The sequence below is a fragment of the Mesoplodon bidens genome (genome assembly GCF_964165515.1).
Source record: "Mesoplodon bidens genome assembly, chromosome: Y".
NCBI lineage: Eukaryota > Metazoa > Chordata > Mammalia > Artiodactyla > Ziphiidae > Mesoplodon > Mesoplodon bidens.
Window position 1 is genome coordinate 40,937,469 of NC_138180.1, and position 7,710 is coordinate 40,945,178.

Consider the following 7,710-nt stretch of genomic DNA (forward strand, 5'->3'; position numbering starts at 1 on the left):
GCTCCGTAACCAATATCACCACATCACTCCATGACCCCTGACAACACAATGATCCGGGACGCTTCTCATCAAAATGCTCCAGGACCATTGTCAGCACAATGATCTTGCCCTTGTCAGCCCAATGCTCCATGTTCCCTGTAATCACAATGTTCCGTGTCGCTTGTCATCACAGTGTTCCGTGACACTTGTCATCCCAATGCTCCATGCCTTTGTCAGGAAAATGCTACATGACCTTGTCATCACAATGTTCTAGGCACTTGTCATCACAATACTCCATTACCATTGTCAGCACAATCCTCCATGAACCTTGGGATCACATTGTTTCATGCCCTTGTCATCACAATGCTCCATGGTCCTTGAAATCAAAATGATCCATGACCTCTGTCATCACAATGCTCCAAACCCTTGTGATCACAATGTTCAATAACAATTGTCATCACAACGCTGCATGATGCCTGTCATCACCATACTCCATGACCTTGTCATCACAATCCTTCAGGACCTTTGTCATCACAATTCTCAATACACTTGTCATCACATTGCTCACAGACACTTGTCATCCGAATGGTCCTTGAACCCTGTCATGAAATGTCTCCATGCCTTTTTCTTCACAATGCTCCATTCCCTTTTCATCACAATGCTCCATGCCATTGTCATAACAATACTCCAACAGCTAGTCATCAGAATGCTCGATTAAGGTTTTCATCACAATGATCCATGACCCTTGTCATCACAATGCTCCATGACACCTGTCATCACAATGCTCCATGCCCTTTGTCATTACAGTGCTCCATGACTCTCGTCATCACAATTATTCATGGTCTCTCATCACAATGTTCCACGGTCTTGCCATCACAATGCTCCATGTCCCTTGACATCAAAATTCTCTATATCCTTGTCATCACAATGTTTCATGACACTTTTCATCACAATGTTACATGCATTTGTCATCACAATTCTCCATTCATTTGTAATCGCAATGCTCCATGACACATGTCATAGCAAGCTCCATGCAATTGTCATCACAATGCTTCACGACATTGTCATCAAAATTCTCAATGGACCTTGTCATCACAATGCTCCTTGCCCTTGTCCTCACAATGCTCCCAGCCCTTGTCATCACAATGCTCCATTACCTTTGTCATCAAAATGGACCTTGACATATGTCATCACAATGCTCCCTGACATCTGTCTTCACAATAAACCATGACATTGTCATCACAATCCTCCATGCCCTTGTCATCACAATGCTCCATGCCATTGCCATCACAATGGACCTTGACATATGTCATCACAATGCTCCCTGAGATCTGTCTTCACAATAAACCATGACATTGCCATCACAATCCTCCATGCCCTTGTCATCACAATGATCCATGACCCCTGTCATCACAATGCTTCATGACCTTTGTCATCACAATGGTCCATGCCCTCGTCATCACAAGGCTCTGTGACAGTTGTCACCACGATGCTCCATGAACTTTTCGTCACAATTTTTCATGACCACTATCATCGCAATGCTCTGTGACTCCAGTCAACACAATGCTTCATGACCTTTGTCATCACAATGGTCCATGCCCTCATCATCACAAAGCTCTGTGACCTTTGTCATCACAATGCTCCATAAACTTTTCATCACAATGCTCTCTGACCCAAGTCATCACAATGCTCCATGAACCGTGTCATCACAATACTCCATGAATATTTACCGCCCAATGCTCCTTGACCTTCTCATCATGATGCTCCATGACTCCTGTCGTCACAATGCTCCGTAACCAATATCACCACATCACTCCATGACCCCTGACAACACAGTGATCCGGAACGCTTCTCATCAAAATGCTCCAGGACCATTGTCAGCACAATGATCTTGCCCTTGTCAGCCCAATGCTCCATGTTCCCTGTAATCACAATGTTCCGTGTCGCTTGTCATCACAGTGTTCCGTGACACTTGTCATCCCAATGCTCCATGCCTTTGTCAGGAAAATGCTACATGACCTTGTCATCACAATGTTCTAGGCACTTGTCATCACAATACTCCATTACCATTGTCAGCACAATCCTCCATGAACCTTGGGATCACATTGTTTCATGCCCTTGTCATCACAATGCTCCATGGTCCTTGAAATCAAAATGATCCATGACCTCTGTCATCACAATGCTCCAAACCCTTGTGATCACAATGTTCAATAACAATTGTCATCACAACGCTGCATGATGCCTGTCATCACCATACTCCATGACCTTGTCATCACAATCCTTCAGGACCTTTGTCATCACAATTCTCAATACACTTGTCATCACATTGCTCACAGACACTTGTCATCCGAATGGTCCTTGAACCCTGTCATGAAATGTCTCCATGCCTTTTTCTTCACAATGCTCCATTCCCTTTTCATCACAATGCTCCATGCCATTGTCATAACAATACTCCACCAGCTAGTCATCAGAATGCTCGATTAAGGTTGTCATCACAATGATCCATGACCCTTGTCATCACAATGCTCCATGACACCTGTCATCACAATGCTCCATGCCCTTTGTCATTACAGTGCTCCATGACTCTCGTCATCACAATTATTCGTGGTCTCTCATCACAATGTTCCACGGTCTTGCCATCACAATGCTCCATGTCCCTTGACATCAAAATTCTCTATATCCTTGTCATCACAATGTTTCATGACACTTTTCATCACAATGTTACATGCATTTGTCATCACAATTCTCCATTCATTTGTAGTCGCAATGCTCCATGACACATGTCATAGCAAGCTCCATGCAATTGTCATCACAATGCTTCACGACATTGTCATCAAAATTCTCAATGGACCATGTCATCACAATGCTCCCAGCCCTTGTCATCACAATGCTCCATTACCTTTGTCATCAAAATGGACCTTGACATATGTCATCACAATGCTCCCTGACATCTGTCTTCACAATAAACCATGACATTGTCATCACAATCCTCCATGCCCTTGTCATCACAATGCTCCATGCCATTGCCATCACAATGGACCTTGACATATGTCATCACAATGCTCCCTGACATCTGTCTTCACAATAAACCATGACATTGCCATCACAATCCTCCATGCCCTTGTCATCACAATGATCCATGACCCCTGTCATCACAATGCTCTGTGACTCCAGTCATCACAATGCTTCATGACCTTTGTCATCAAAATGGTCCATGCCCTCATCATCACAAGGCTCTGTGATCTTTCTCACCACAATGCTCCATGAACATTTCATCACACAGCTCTGTGGCACTTGTCATCAAAATGCTCCATGCCTTTGTCAACACAATGCTCCATGACCTTTGTCATCACAATGTTCCATGCGCTTGTCAGCACAATGCTCCATGAAACATGTAATCACAATGTGCCATGTGATTGTCATCACAATGCTCCACAAACTTGCCATCACAATGCTCCATAAATTTTGTCATCACAATCTCCATGCACTTCTCATCAAAATGCTCTATCACCACTGATATCACAATGTTCCATCAATAGTCATCACAATACTCCCTCACCCCTGACATCACAATGTTCCATAACCCCTGTCATCAAAATGTTCCATGACTCTTTGCATCAAATTGCTCCATGACCCTGTCATCACAATGCTCCTTGCCATTCTCATCACAATGCACCACGCACTTGTCATCAAAATGCTCCATGACTTTTGTCATCAAAACCCTCCATGTCCCTTGGCAGCAAAATGTTCCATGCCATTGTCATCACAATGCTCCATGAAAACTCTCATCACATTACTCCATGCCCTTGTCATAACAAAGCTCCATGACGCTTGTCTTCACAATGATCGATGCCTTTCTGATCACAATGCTCCATGCCCTTGTCATTGCAATCGTCCATAATCCTTGTATCACAGTGTTCCTTGCTCTAGTCATCACAATGCTCCATGCACACTCTCATCTCAGTAATCCATGATACTTTTGCAAACAATGCTCCATGCGCTTGTCATCACAATGCTCCATTACCCCTTTCATATCAATGCTCCATGACCCCTGCCATCACAATATTCCACGGCCTTGTCTTCACAAGGCTCTATGACACTTCTCATCACAATGTTCCAAGACACTTGTAATCACAATGCTCCATGCCCCATTTCATCTCAATGCTCCAAGAACCCTGTCATCACAATGCATAATGACCATTATAAAAATGCTTTATGCTATTGTCATGACAATGAAATCAAAATGCTCCATGTCCTCTGTCATCACAATGCTCCAAACCCTTGTGATCACAATGTTCCATAACCCTTGTCATCACAACGCTCTATGATGCTCGTCCTCACAATTATCCATGGTCTTCTTATCACAATGCTCCATAAACTTTGTCATCACAAAGCTCAATACACTTGTCGTCACAATGCTCCCACCCACTTGTCATCAGTATGCTCCTTGAACCCTGTCATGACAAGTTTCCATGCAGTTTTCGTCACAATCATCCATGCCCTTTTCATCACAATGCTCCAATACACCTCTAATCACAATGCTCCATGCCCATGTCATCACAGAGCTCCATGATGCATGTCGTCTGAATGCTCCATGGCATTCTCATCCAAATGCTCCATGCCCTTGTCATCACAATGCTCCAAGACCCCTGTAATCACAATGCTTCATGCCCCTTTTCATCAGATTTCTCCATGAGACTTGTCATCACAAGGCTCCATGGTATTCTCATCACAATGCTCCAGGACCTTGTCATCACATTGCCCCTTTCCCTTGTCATCACAGTGCTCCATGACCACAGTCATCAAAATACTCCGTGAACATTTTCAGCTCAATGATCCATGACCTTCTCATCACAATGCTCCATGTCCCCTGTCATCACAATGCTCCATGACCACTGTTTTCACAACGCTCCATGACCCCTGAAAACACAATGATCCGGGACTATTATCATCAAAAGGCTTCATGACAATTATCATCCCAATGATCCACTCCCTTGTCATCCCAATGTTCCATGACACCTGTAATCACAATGCTACATAAAGCATGTCATCACAGTGCTCCATGACCCTTTTCATCACAATGCTCCATTCCTTTGTCAACAAAATGCTCCATTCACTTGTCATCACAATCCTCCATGAAACTTCTGATCACATTGCTTCATGCTCTTGTCATCACAATGCTCAATGCTCCTGGAAATCAAAATACTCCATGACCTCTGTCATCACAATGTTCCAAAGCCTTGTGATCACAATGTTCCATAAAACTTGTCATCAAAACGCTCCATGATGCCTGTCATCACAATACTCCATGCCTTTTTCATCACAATGCTCCATGCACTTTTCTTCACAATGCTCCATGCCATTGTCATCACAGTGTTCCATGACCCCGGTCATCACAATGTTCCATGACACCTGTCATCACAATGCTCCATGCCCCTTGTCATTACAGTGCTCCATGACGCTCCTCATCACAATACTCCATGAATATTTTCAGCCCAATGATCCATGACCTTCGTATCACAATGTTCCATGACCCCTAGCATCACAATGCTCCATGACCCCTGTCATCACAACGCTCCATGAACCCTGAAAACAAAATGATCTTTGACTCTTGTAATTAAAATGCTCCATGACACTTCTCATCACAATGATCCATGCATTTGTAATCCCAATGTTCCATGACCCCTGTAATCACAATGTTCTGTGATGCTTGTCATCTCAGTGCTCCATGACACTTGTCATCACAATGCTCCACGCCTTTGTCAGCAAAATTCTACATGACCTTGTCATTACAATGCTCCATGCACTGGTCATCAAAATTCTCCATTACCATTGTCATCACATTCCACCATGAACCTTGGGTTCACATTTCTTCATGCCCTTGTCATTACAATGTTCCATGCTCCTTGAAGTCAAAATGATACATGACTTCTGTCATCATAATGATCCTAAACTTTGTAATCACAACCTTCTATAACACGTGTCATCACAACGCTCCATGTTGACTCTCTTCACAATGCTCCATGAGCTTTGTCATAACAATGTTAAATACACTTGTCATCACAAAGCTCCGTGACGCTTGTCATCAGAATACTCCTTGAAACCTTTCATGAAAATGCTCCATGCCTTTTTCATCACAATGATTGTTGCCTTTTTCATCACAATGCTCCAAGCCATTGTCATGACAATACTCCACAAACTTGTCATCACAATGCTCCATGACACCTGTCCTCACAATGCTCCATGCCCCTTTTCATTACAGTGGTCCATGACGCTCGTCATCACAATTATCCATGGTCTTCTCATCACAATGCTCCACGGTCTTGCCATCACAATGATCCATGCCCTAGTCATCCCAATGCTGCATGTCCCTTGTAATCACATTGTTCCATGACACTTCTAATCACAATTTACATGCTCTTGTCATCACATTTCTCCATGCACTTGTCATCGCAATGCTCCTTGACAACTGTCATAGCAAGCTCCATGTGCTTGTCATCACAATGCTTCACGAACCTGTCATTAAAATTCTCAATGGCCCTTGTCATCATAATGCTCCATGACCCTTGTCATAACAATGCTCCAAGCCCTTGTCACGACAATGGTCCATTACCTTTGTGATCATAATCCTCCATGACACATGACATCACAATGCTCCATGACATTGTCATCACCGTGGACCATGACATATGTCAACACAATGCTCCCTGACACCTGTATTCACAGTAATCCATGACCTTCTCATCACAATGCTCCATGCCCTTGTCATCACCATTCTCCATGACCCGTGCCAAAACAAATCTCCATGACTTCAGTCATCAAATTGCTTAATGATCTTTGTCATCACAATGGTCCATGCCCTCTTCATCTCAAGGCTCTGTGACCTTTGTCTCAACAAAGCCCCATGAACATTTCATCATAATGCTCTCTGACCCTTGTCATCACAATGCTCCATGCCATTCTCAGCCCAACGCTCAATGCGCTTGTCACCACAATGCTCTTGACCCATGTCATCACAATGCACCATGCACTAGTCATCACAATGCTCCACAACCATGGCATCACAATGCTCCATAAACCTTGTCATCACAATGCTCCATCGACTTCTCATCAAAATGCTCTCTCACCACTGATATCACAATGTTCCATTACTAGTCATCAGAATACTCCCTCACCCCTGTCTTCACAATGTTCCATGACCCCTGTCATCACAATGCTACATGCACTTATGATCACAAGTCTCTGTGACCCCTGACATCACAATGGTCCATGACCCCTGTCATCAAAATCTGCATGACCCTTTTCTTCACAATGCTTCATGCCCCCTGACATCACAATGTTCCATAAATCCGTGATCAAAATGTTCCATTACAATTTTCATCAAATTGCTCAATGACCTGTCATCACAATGCTCCCTGCCCTTCTCATCATAAAGCATCATGCCCTTGTCATCAAAATGCTCCATGACCTCTGTAATGACAAAACTCCATGAACCTTGGCATCACAATGCTCCATGCCATTTTCATCACAATGCTCCATAAACACTCTCATCACATTGCTCCATGCACTTGTCATCGAAAAGCTCCAGAACGCTTGTCATCAGAATGTTAAATGCTCTTCTCATCACAATGCTCCCTGCCCTTGTCATTAAAATCATCCATGACCCTTGTATCATAGTGTTTTGTGCCCTTGTCATCACAATGCTCCATGCCCACTCGCATCTCAATAATC